Raw genomic sequence first — 13,856 nt, 5'->3', positions numbered from 1 at the left:
TCCTGAATGTTCATTGGAAGGAGTGATATTGAAGCTGAAACTCCAATACTTTGGCCACCTGATGCAAAGAACTGACTCATTTGAAAAGACAGTGATGCTGGGAATTATTGAAGGTGGGAGGAGAAGGGGATGACAGAGGATGAGATGGTTGGATGGCATCACTAAGTCAATGGACACAAGTTTGAGCATGCTCCGGGAGTTGGTGATGGACAGGGAAACCTGGTGTGCTGCCGTCCATGGGGTCGCAAAGTTTGTACATGACTGAGCAACTGATCTGATGGTCTTAAATGCCAATTTTCTATTTTTAATTATTTGAATATGAAAGGAAGATTTTATGTTTTCTAGATCTGACGCTTTTACACTGACAATAGTGTGTTTATGCAAATTTTATTGCGCGTGTTGGGTGGTAATTACGCTCTGTTATAGACTGCTATTAGATACATAGTTAATGGACCACATGAGTTTTAACAGGTATTTTGTTACCTAATAAAAATACAATCCATATTAATAATTATGGGTCAGACCATAAGCCATTTGTTTATATATTCAGATGCAGAGAATCTTTGCTATCGTTTCTTTAGCTGCATTTTGTTTCTTACTAGTTTAACAAAGTTTTCCTAGAACACTGAAAAAAAAAAAAAAGACCATTTTTCCATGCTATCTTTTTGTTTAATGAAACTATGGCTCATTCCTGTGAGTAAAATCACGAAGAACTCATTAAGAGCAAAATATGTTTTTTCTTAAACACTTATATGGATTATGGGCTTGCATTCTGTATAAATCCTTCATTTATTAAGTATTATTGAGATTTAGGCAATTTTCTAAGATGTGCTCATTCAAAATCATTTCTATAAAAATACATTGATTAACTGATATAATCCTCCAGCGTAATTTCATTTTAGCAGGCTTCTTGATTACAGAAACTATCTTAAGGTATTAGATTTGTGTTTATGATATGGCTCTCTTATCATCATTATAATCATGAGCTATGTTCACTAACGTTAGTTTCTTCATCTGTGGCAAGTCATTAAGAATGTAGTGGGCTTGGGAACAGAAAGTTTGTCTCTACAGTGTCTTACCAGCTGTGTGATTTGCCAGTATCGTACTCTGATCAGAGAAGGGTTTTGTGCTATCTAGTATTCAATATTTCAGCAAAGAAAAAAATACCCATTATATATTGTTCAAAGTAGGATTTTCAGTGACTTCATAGATTTTTCTTTTTTTTAATTTTAAAAAGACTTTGTACACTTTTTAAAGGTTACTTTCCTTTTACAGTTATTAACAAAATATTGGCTATATCCTCAAGTTGTACTAAACTTCTTTGAGCCTATCTCACACCCAGTATTTAGCACCTTTCACTCCCCCACCTCTATAATTCCCCCTCCTCTCTCACCAGTGATAACCTCTAGTTCATTCTCTATATCTGAATCTGCTTCTTTCTTGTTACTTTCAGTAGTTTGTTGTATTTTTTTTTTTAGATTCCACATATCAGTGATATCATACAGAGGTTGTTTTTCTCTGACTTACTTCACTTAGCATAATGCCCTCTATGTCCATATTTGCAGATGCAAATGGCAAAATTTCATTCCTTTTTATGGCTAAGCAGTCTTCTATTATATATATACACATACATATGTGTATATACACATATATATATATACAACTTTATCCATTTATTCCTTGATGGGCATTTGGGTTTCTTCCCTGTCTTGACAATTATAAATAAAATGTCTGGGTGTTTTCCAGATATAACAAAGGACTGGAATTACTGGGTCATATGGTAGTTGTATATTGAGTTTTTTGAGAAGCCTCCATAGTATTTTCCACAGTTGCCTCACCAATTTACATTTCTACCAATAAACAGTGTACACGGATTTTCTTTTCTCCACATTCCTCACCAACATTTATTATTTCTGTTCTTTTCAATGACAGTCATCTGTCAGGTGTGAGGTGATATCTCATTGTGGCTTTGATTTGCTTTTCCCTGATAATTAATGACATTGAGCATCTTTGCAGGTACTGTTGGGCATCTACATTTCCTTTTTGGAACTCCTTCAGTTCTTCAGTCCATTTATAATTGATCTAAATGATATTTATAATTTTTCACATGCTATAAAGTTTTTAATAAAAGACCAAATGAAGGCATAAAGTTTTTCCATTTTCTACATTAAGCGATAATCTATATATTCTTTGTAAAAATTTTTGATTTTTACAGAAAATCTATTTCTTCAGAATACACTACTCAGATTGAAAATTTTCAATGTGTGCAGTTTCTTTGAGAATTTTGATGTATCTTAGCACCTTGCCTCCAAAAAAGGGTAGCAACACCAGCAGTACAGTAGAACCTATTTCCCTGAAGTCTATTTCAGCTGAATATAAGTTATTAGAAAAGACAATAAAGTGACACATACTTTATTTATCTAGCTAAGTGGATAGAACCTATTGTATTTGTGCTCAGTCATATCTGACTCTTTGAGGCCCCATGGACTGTAGGCCTCCAGGCTCCTCTGTCCATGGAATTTTCCAGACAAGAATATTGGATCGAGTTGCAGCTTTCTTCTCCAGGGGATCCTCCTGACTCAGGAATTCACCCAATGTCTTTTGTGTCTCCTGCATTGCCATGCAGATTCTTTAAGACTAATCCACCTGGGAAGTCCAACTGTATTTGGCTTTTATTTAGATACTAATGGTTCTAAGAAAACAACAATTTCACTTCTTTTTACCACATTCTTCCTTTTTCTTTCCTCCATGCTAATGGCATAGTCAGTTCAGTTCAGTCGCTCAGTAGTGTCCAGCTCTTTGTGAACCCGTGGACCGCAGCACACCAGGCCTCCCTGTCCACCACCAACTCCAGGAGCTTGCTCAAACTCGTGTCCATTGAGTCGGTGATGCCATTCAACCATCTAATCCTCTTGTCCTCTTCTCCTCCTGCCTTCAATCTTTTCCAGCATCAGGGTCTTCTCTAATGACTTAATTCTTCTCATCAGGTAGCCAAAGTATTGGAGCTTCAGCTTAAGAATCAGTCCTTCCAATGAATATTCAGGACTGATTTCCTTTAGGATGGACTGGTTGGATCTCCTTGCAGTCCAAGGGACTCTCAAGAGTCTTCTTCAACACCACAGTTCAAAAGCATCAATTCTTCGGCCCTCAGCTTTCTCTGTAGTCCAACTCTCATATACATACATGATTACTGGAAAAACAACAGCTTTGACTAGACAGACATTTGTCAGCAAAGTAGTGTCTCTGCTTTTTAATACGCTGTCTAGGTTGGTCACAGCTTTTCTTCCAAGGAGCAAGTATCCTTTAGTTTCAGAGTCTTTTAATGGCATCAGTTCAGTTCAGTTCAGTCACTCACTCCTGTCCTACTCTTTCCTACCCCATGAATCGCAGCACACCAGGCCTCCCTGTCCATCACCAACTCCCGGAATTCACTCAGACTCACGTCCATCGAGTCAGTGATGCCATCCAGCCATCTCATCCTCTGTCGTCCCCTTCTCCTCCTGCCCCCAATCCCTCCCAGCATCAGAGTCTTTTCCAATGAGTCAACTCTTCACATGAGGTGGCCAAAGTACTGGAGTTTCAGCTTTAACATCATTCCTTCCAAAGAAATCCCAGGGCTGATCTCCTTCAGAATGGACTGGTTGGATCTCCTTGCAGTCCAAGGGACTCTCAAGAGTCTTCTCCAACACCACAGTTCAAAGGCATCAATTCTTTGGTGCTCAGCCTTCTTCACAGTCCAACTCTCATATCCATACATGACCACAGGAAAAACCACAGCCTTAACTAGACGGACCTTTGTTGGCAAAGTAATATCTCTGCTTTTGAATATGCTATCCAGATTGGTCATAACTTTCCTTCTAAGGAGTAAGCGTCTTTTAATTTCATGGCTGCAGTCACCATCTGCAGTGATTTTGGAGCCCAAAAAAATAAAGTCTGACACTGTTTCCACTGCTTCCCCATCTATTTCCCATGAAGTGATGAGACCAGATGCCATGATTTTCGTTTTCTGAATGTTGAGCTTTAAGCCAACTTTTTCACTCTCCACTTTCACTTTCACTTTCATCAAGAGGCTTTTGAGTTCCTCTTCACTTTCTGCCATAAGGGTGGTGTCATCTGCATATCTGAGGTGATTGATATTTCTCCCAGCAAGCTTGATTCCAGCTTGTGCTTCTTCCAGTCCGGCGTTTCTCATGATGTACTCTGCATATAAGTTAAATAAGCAGGGTGACAATATACAGCCTTGACATATGCCTTTTCCTATTTGGAACCAGTCTGTTGTTTCATGTCCAGTTCTAACTGTTGCTTCCTGATCTGCATACAGATTTCTCAAGAGGCAGGTCAGGTGGTCTGGTATTCCCATCTCTTTCAGAATTTTCCACAGTTTATTGTGATCCACACAGTCAAAGGCTTTGGCATAGTCAATAAAGCAGAAATAGATGTTTCTCTGGAACTCTAGGGGTATATTATACATGCTAATGAACTAGCCTGAAGCCTCCTACATTTTTTTCTTTGTTTAAGTAATTTCGTTTCCAAGTAAAACAGTACGATTTCATTTAGTTTATCATAATGCTTTATTTTAAATAAACTATTTCTTCATGGCAATCTTTTTAATGAAAAGATGTATCAGTTCCAATCTCAAAAAAGATTCTCAGGAAAGATCACCAAACTAGGGTGACCTGCTGTTTCAAGATATAAAAAGATTTTTGTTTTGTTTTTAAGTTTCTATACCTACCAAAGTCAGACTAAATTGATAAAATTGCAAACATAAATTTTGTTAGAAATTGTATTGCCCAGCTATATAACTTCAATTCAAGTATATTGTTGGAAATAATTTTTATGAAAATCATTTATACTTAATTTCTCTCCAGAATTGAAATATATGAAGTGATTAAAGTTATTAAGTTGAAACATATTTTCTAAATATGAAATATATAAAATATAGCCTCTGACTACTATTCATAGTAAGTATGAGGCAGCTTACATTACAGAAATCTTAGAAATTATATTTATTTTTTAGTAAAGAATTCAGTTAAATCAATTTAAGATTTCTGATCTAACATCATAAGAAGGAAGCCTTTAAATTCATAGAATCGGATTAAAGTTTTTAGGTAAGATCATGATATTTATGAATATTTGGGTGTCAGTTTTTTTTTTTTTCTTTTTTTTTGCCTATTTTAATTAATTAATTAAATTTTTTTTTTTAGATAATTATTTAATTAGTATACATGTGTTCCCCATCCTGAACCCTCCTCCCTCCTCCCTCCCCACACCATCCCTCTGGGTCGTCCCAGTGCACCAGCCCCAAGCATCCAGCATCGTGCATTGAACCTGGACTGGCATCTCGTTTCATACATGATGTTTCACATGTTTCAATGCCATTCTCCCAAATCTTCCCACCCTCTCCCTCTCCCACAGAGTCCATAAGACTGGGTGTCAGTTTTTAAAATGTAATTTCTTAAAAACTAATTTTAAAATTATTGTTATAATTGTATTGGTTATATATTTCCAATATAATTTAGAGAATTTTTTGTAATTGCATTATAATTTAAATCACAAGATAAAATGTGCTTTAAAGTATATATACATATTTAGAATACTTATTAGTTGTCTTGTCAACATATATGTGCTCAGTCACTTCAGTCTGACTCTTTGCGACCCTATGGACCATAACCCACCTGACTCCTCTGTCTGTGGGGATTTTCCAGGCAAGAATACTGGAGAGGGTTGCCATGCCCTCCTCCAGGGGGTCTTCACCACCCAGGGATCTAACCCACATCTCTATGTCTCCTGCACTGGCAGCTGAATTGTTTACCACAGGCTCCACCCGGGAAGCCCCTATCAGCACGTAAGGACTATAACTTCAAATAAAGCTGAATATACCTTACACAATAATAATCATATGATTTATATAATTATCTTTATTTGGCTATGTATACAGAGTTAAGGAGAAGGCAATGGCACCCCACTCTGGTACTCTTGCCTGGAAAATCCCATGGATGGAGGAGCCTGGTAGGATGCAGTCCATGGGGTCGCTAGGAGTCCAACACGACTGAGCAACTTCACTTTCATGCATTGGAGAAGGAAATGGCAACCCACTCCAGTGTTCTTGCCTAGAGAATCCCAGGGACGGGGGAGCCTGGTGGGCTGCCGTCTATGGGGTCACACAGAGTCGTACACGACTGAAGCGACTTGGCAGCAGCAGCAGCACACATAGTTAAAGCACATATGAAATGGAGCAACCGAATAATCATAAAAAGCAATCCCTAGTCAGGTTTTGAATAAGCATTTGCATATAAATTCATATTTGACTTTACTGCATTTAATAATGTTGTTATCAAAAATAAGAAGCATGTCGTAGTGTATACACGTCAATGCCATTCTCTGGATTCATTCCACCCTCTCCTTCCCTCACTATGTCCACAAGCCCTTTATGTCTGTTTTGAGGGCAGGGATGGGAGGGTGGGGTGGGAGAGAGGAGATATAAGTATACTTATAGCTGATTCACAGAGTTGTACAGCAGAAACCAACATAACATTGTAAGGCAATTATCATTTAATTAAAAATTTACAAAAGACTTAGAGAAGAAGGTGAGGAAAAAAACGATGATGAATGAATAATAAATAAAATAAAATGAAGCTAATTATGTAGTATTATACCTCCAGCTCTTCAAAAAGGGCACAAGAAGCCAAAAAAAGTTTGTGAAACCCTGAAAACTATGTATATTTCTTGGTTTCATAGTGTACATGAGCATTGCAAAAGCTCTGAGAAGACCAGGAATAAGTACCCTGTTTGACTTTTTACCGAAAAAAGAAACAGTGGCAAAGGATGGGAAGAAGGGATAGTCAGGGAGTTCGGGATGGTCATGTGCACACTGCTGTATTTAAAATGGATAACCAACAAGGACCTACTGTATAACACAGGGAACTCTGCCCAATACTCTGTGCAGTGTGGATGTGTGGGGTGTTTGAGCGAGAATGAATTCACATATATGTATTTGTTGAGTCCCTTTGCTGTCCACCTGAAACTATCACAATATTGTTAATAGGTGACAATCCAATATAAATTAAAAAGTTAAAACAATAAGAAATGAATCAATTTATTGTGACATCCAAGTATGCACACAAATACACAAATACCTTTTCATGGGGAGACTTTTGAATCCATACGTGGGGAACAAATGGACTTCTGCAATTATACACCAATGAAATGTACAAGCTAGACATTTGAAATCCAAAAACACAGAACATATTGACTTACTATCCAAAAAAGACCAAATCATTAATCAGTTTATAATATATTCTTTTGATATTTAGATCTGGCCCCAATGCCTTCAATTTCCTTCTCGTTCATGAAACTAATTCTGAAATACAGTGTAACACTGAATATAAGAACAGGGGAAAGGTTAAAGAATGTGAAGGAAAATAATTAGTATATATGCTCCAGCTTATTTTTGACTACTTTTTTTTTTTTGCTGGGTTTTGAGGGAAAGGTTCATTCTTGTGGGAAATGTCATTTGTGTTCATAATAAAATGATGAAGATGTTGTCTTTATCAGAAATATCCTGGTGCTAAGATGATGAAAAACTTTTCAAAAACAGACCTCAGTTTACCTACAGAAAAGCCACACACGTTCAAACCAACTTCTGCTTCTCTAGTCAGCCCCACCAATGGATCAGAAAGAAGTTAAAGTGCAGGTGTCAGTCTTTGTGAGGGAAGCATCTCTGCTGGGGTCCACAGCCCTCTGTGGCCGCTCCCAGGCACTTCCCTGTCCTGCTGCACATTTCTGATGGAGTAAGCAAGGTTTTAAATCAGAACACAGCTTGCGGAGCTGCCAAGTCTGTGGCAGCCCCACAAGGTAATGTACCCCCACTGCGTCACAAAATAACTCACTTCTGAATAGCTCATTATATTTCCTCTAAATTAGCAAGATTTAAAGGTGACCTAACACAAACTAACAAGTATGTCCTTTGGAAATAATATACCAAATTCACAACTGGAGTATTACCTGACGAGGGTTAACATACTGCCTCTTTTCAACAGTTTTTTCCTTATTGAAAGTCTGAATATTCCTACCATTGAATCAAATAATTATTTGGTATGAAGCTCTTGGTGCACATGTCTAAATGTACACATATTTATAAATTCTTAAGAAATACTATATGTAATAAATGCTGTCGGTATTTACTGCACATTTTCCCTCCCCATATCAAACAAAAACATGTATAGTTTTTGCTCATTCAAACTTAGGTCTCCCAAGTGAGAAAAAGGGAGGAAATGTAACTTTGTTTTACACAGGGGCATACAGCACCCATGGAGTTTCCCAGGTTTACTAGTGGTAAATAATCCGTCTGCCAATCCAGGACACAAAAGAGACACGAGTTCCATCCCTGGGTTGGGAAGATCCCCTGGAGGAGGACATGGCAACCCACTCCAGTATTCTTGTCTGGAGAATCCTATGGACAGAAGAGCCTGTTGGGCTACGGTCCATAGGGTCACAAAGAGTTGGACCTGACTGAACTGACTTATAAAAAATTGACTGTACAAAAAAGATCTTCATGACCCAGATAATCACGATGGTGTGATCACTCACCTAGAGCCAGACATCCTGGAATGAAGTAAAGTGGGTCTTAGGAAGCATCACTACGAACAAAGCTAGTGGAGGTGATGGAATTCCAGTTGAGCTATTTCAAATCCTGAAAGATGATGTTGTGAAAGTGCTGCACTCAATATGCCAGCAAATTTGGAAAACTCAGCAGTGGCCACAGGACTGGAAAAGGCCAGTTTTCATTCCCTTTCTTTCATCCCAAAGAAAGGCAATGCCAAAGAATGCTCAAACTACCACACAATTGCACTCATCTCACACGCTAGTAAAGTAATGCTCAAAATTCTCCAAGCCAGGCTTCAGCAATATGTGAACCGTGAACTTCCAGATGCTCAAGCTGGTTGTAGGAAAGACAGAGGAATCAGAGACCAAATTGCCAACATTCGCAGGATCATCAAAAAAGCAAGAGAATTCCAGAAAAACATCTCTTTCTGCTTTGTTGACTATGCCAAAGCCTTTGACTGTGTGGATCACAATAAACTGTGGAAAATTCTGAAAGAGATGGGAATACCAGACCACCTGATCTGCCTCTTGAGAAACCTGTATGCCGGCCAGCAAGCAACAGTTAGAACTGGAAATGGAACAGCAGACTGGTTCCAAATAGGAAAAGGAGTACATCAAGGCTGTATATTGTCACCCTGCTTATTTAACTTATATGCAGAATACATCATGAGAAACACTGGGCTGGAGGAAGCACAAGCTGGAATCAAGATTGCCGGGAGAAATATCAATAACCTCAGATATGCAGATGACACCACCCTTATGGCAGAAAGTGAAGAAGAACTAAAGAGCCTGTTGATGAAAGTAAAAGAGGAGAGTTAAAAAGTTGGCTTAAAGCTCAACATTCAGAAAACTAAGATCATGGCTTCTGGTCCCATCACTTCATGGGAAATAGATGGGGAAACAGTGGAAACAGTGTCAAACGTTATTTTTGGGGGCTCCAAAATCACTGCAGATTATGATTGCAGCCATGAAATTAAAAGACACTTACTCCTTGGAAGGAAAGTTATGACCAACCTAGATAGTATATTGAAAAGCAGAGATATTACTTTGCCAACAAAGGTCCATCTAATCAAGGCTATGGTTTTTCCAGTAGTCATGTATGGATGTGAGAGTTGGACAATAAAGAAAGCTGGGTGCCTAAGAATTGATACTTTTGAACTGTGGTGTTGGAGAAGACTCTTGAGAGTCCCTTGGACCGCAAAGATATCCAACCAGTCTGTCCTAAAGGAGATCAGTCTTGGGTGTTCATTGGTAGGACTGATGTTGAAGCTGAAACTCCAATACTTTGGCCGTCTGGTGCGAAGAGCTGACTCATTTGAAAAGACCTTGATGCTGGGAAAGATTGAAGGCAGGAGGAGAAGGGGACTACAGAGGATGAGATGCTGGATGGCATCACCGACTCAATGGACATGGGTTTGGGTGGACTCTGGGAGTTGGTGATGGACAGAGAGGCCTGACGTGTTGGGGTTCATGGGGTTGCAAAGAGTCAGACACGACTGAGAGACTGAACTGAACTGAACTGAACTGAATTGACTTACATGCATATGGTGCCTGTAGCATGAGTTCTTCAACTGCGGTGCCCTCTACTTCAATAACTGGGGTTATTAGCTGTTCCATAAAAGGCATATTAGAACTTCTTGACTAGATGCTTTGTTATTTTTGCTCATTTACTTGATCACTTAACCCTTAGCTGCAGAACAACGCTGTCATGGTAACATACTCTGTCTAGAATGTGCATGGACTGTTTTATCATAGCTTCTCCAACCTCTAATTGGGAGTCTTAAGAATTAATTACATTAAAGAAGACAAGGATATTGTTTTGATTTCAGTTTTTAAGTCAGTAAATAAAATAACATTTTCCCCCCTCTTTTAGAAAAACAGTGTAAAAGCTTCATTCTCAAGAAAGTTAGAAAACTCAGTCACACAGTTGGCTCAACAGTGGCTAACTTTCTTGGTAATTTTGACCCTAATATCATATTTAATTGTTTAATTTTTAGTTAAATGTATGCTAATAATGGTATAAATGTATACTGGTCCATTCTGGATGGCCCATCACATCAAATAACAGAGAAGTTTCTTTAGAATATATACTGAAATAAATCATGCTTTTAAAAGATATACTTAACTCTAGATAAATGAAACAGCACAGAGTTCTCTGCTCCATGTGGAAAGTAGTTTGAAAGCCATTGGCAACCATCCTCCCCTTCAATGCAGACCATTCCAGACAACCTCTGCCCCCCTCCACCCACTCTTTCCTGCAAATTGAAGCTCAATTGCCATCCAATTGTACTTGCATATGTACTTGGATGTTGATTCATTTATGGATACAGCTTTGATTCTCAGTGAACTTATCCCCAATTAATATTTTATGTATAAAATATACATTATATATTACATAGAAGTATATCTTGTTAATGTATGTGTGTATATATATATATGTTTCATATATAATATGTAGAGTGTCCATGCTATATTGCATAAGCCTAAATATCACGGGCTACAAAACCAAACACTCAACTCCAAATTATTTTTTGCTTGCCACATGTCCATTTGGCAGGAGTGCACTGTTAAATTTGGTTCTCCATCAATTAAACCCTCTAGTTCTGCCCACTCTTATTAAGTCAATTAGAAAAATTCATTTTACATTTGGGTTCATTAACTTATTAATTGCCCCACTGGGAAAGTTGAAACTCTTTGGCAGGCATCTAACAGGTATCCTGTATGCAGTTTTCTGCAGGACTCTTAATAGCATCTGACATTGCTTTTTTGTGAAAATATTTTACTTTGGAGTAAAAGAAATTATCTTTCCCCAAAAATACATATAGAAGCAGAAAGAACTATTTAAAAACATAGGAAAATTTCAGAGATTTCCAAAAATCTACAATGAATAAAAGTTTTTAAATTATGATAGAGTTTAGGACATTTCAATACTCATGTTTGTGTTCAATTTGAAAAGTGTTAATTGAGATTTGCTAGATGAAAATTACTCATTTGGTGCTGTGAGAATGGCAAAAACCATAAGATTAGGATTGATTAGGAGTTAATTAGTCTTCATAGGATCTGGTGAGGACTGGATAATGTCAGGAAAACTTACCTCTCACCACAAACACAAGTAGAACAAACATAAGAAATGCTGTAGGTAGTTTTGTAAAGGTGATTTTAAAGTATTTCCTCACAGCAAATAATAATGGCTCTAATAGTGTGCATACAGAATGATGTAATAGAAAAGCATAATAATTTTGTTGATTTGTACACATTTAGACTACAGAAAGTAAAGCTCAACAAAATCTCCTTGACCTATAGTTGTTAGATTTATATAGGACATTGGGTGTGCATTTTGGATATTAGATACAGAGCTCTTGTCTACAGGAAATGTCATGAGTTTTTATATTTCTCTACTGACAAGATGAATAAACACTGTACTTGGGTTAATAAGCAGTATAAAATGCCTAACTAGTGGAAAGAAATTCACACAGAAAGGAATGGTTACCGTTTGAGGCAGACCATTAAATATTATTTTAGAGAAATCAACAAACACTAGAAGAGACAAGGAATAATATAGAGAATATAGAGCAGTCAGAGACCCTTTATAAAGTTAAGGTCCATTGAGCTGGGCCTTAAATGATAGGTAAATTCAGAATGAGTAAAAGTGGCTTTGACTTTTGGGTATCTCCTATGGGAAGGAAAAAAAAAATATTCTACAGACAGGGACAAGGACAAATATATATGGCTTTCTCCCTGAGACCTGATTTAAAACATGTTTATATATGCATAGTTTAAATCAGTAATGTCAAATTCTTTTTTTTTTTTTTGAGGAGGTGGGGACTGAGCTACAGTATTTGGAGTTTAAGACTGAGATGAGTTAGCAGGACAGTGTTGAAATGTAATGCTGAGATGTCACGTTTGCACTTATCATTAATAATTTATGCTTGCAAAGCACTTTTGTTTATGTTTGCATCCCTTTCTTACAGATAAAGAACAAATGTGACTGCTTTGATCCATACCTCGGTGCTCTGTGACTCTGACAAAACAGATATCTGATCAGAGTTGAAGGCTCCTTCCATCAGCCAAATTGATTGCAAGTGACATTTGACAAAGTGGCTAATCAGAGCGGTAGTCAGTTCTCTTCAGTGCAGACACTGTCCAATCAGACAGACCCTCGCTGGCTAAGAGGAGACCAAATTAGAAGAAAGAACCAGGAACATTCTCTACCACACTGTTTAATGAGATGAACTAACATCTCAATACTGGTCAATAGATTTTTTTCCCTCAAATATACATTTCAATATGACTGCAGAAGACTGCCATAGTCTTTAAGATCTATTCACATACGAATACCATACAGATCACATTCTGTTAAATTGTGTTGTTAGCACACTTATTTACATTGAATACTACCTATTTTGGCTACTTGTGTTTGTACTGATTTTTATCCTTTAGTGAGAGGCATTTTATTATAATTTAATGCACCTATTTAAAAAAACTAAAGCAGTGGAAATTTACTCTCCTATTAAAGAAGTCTACCATCTTTCATGCTTAATACTTTAAAAAATTATAAAATTGATAAACAATAAGGTCCTACAGTATATTACAGGGAACTAGATTCAATATCTTGTAGTAACCTATAGTGAAAGAGACTATTAAAATATATATATTTTTATATTTTTGCTATATCCTGAAAATTAATACAACATTCTAAATCAAGTATACTTCAATAGAAAAGTAAATTAAAATTAAGCTCAATACTTTTCACACATACCATGTATCACTGAAGAATGTGTAAGTGCAAGATAAACAAGTATTCAAGTTATTAATAAAATAAGTATATTAGGTGAAAAGTAAGTCAAACATCAAGCTAATGGGCACTAAAATTAATTTTTAACCTTTTTTTATTTTTGTTGTTGTTCAGTTGCTCAGTCGTGTCTGACTCTGAGACCCAATGAAATGCAGCACACCAGGCTTCCCTGTCCTTAATTATCCCCCAGAGTTTGCTCAAATCCATGTCCATTGAATCGATGGTGTCATCCAACCATCTTATCCTCTGTCATCCCCTTCTTCTGTCTTCAATCTGTCCCAGAATCAGGGTCTTTTCCAATGAGTCAGCTCTTTGCATCAGGTGGCCAAAATATTGGAGCTTCAGATTCAGCATCAGTCCTTGCAATGAAAATTCAAGGTTGATTTCCTCTAGGATTGACTAGCTTGCTCTCCTTGCATTCCAAGGGACTCTCAAGAGTCCTATCCAGCACCACAGT

The sequence above is a fragment of the Bos taurus genome, chromosome 27, assembly GCF_002263795.3.
Source record: "Bos taurus isolate L1 Dominette 01449 registration number 42190680 breed Hereford chromosome 27, ARS-UCD2.0, whole genome shotgun sequence".
NCBI classification, from domain to species: domain Eukaryota; kingdom Metazoa; phylum Chordata; class Mammalia; order Artiodactyla; family Bovidae; genus Bos; species Bos taurus.
Note: the sequence above shows the minus strand (reverse complement) of the source record.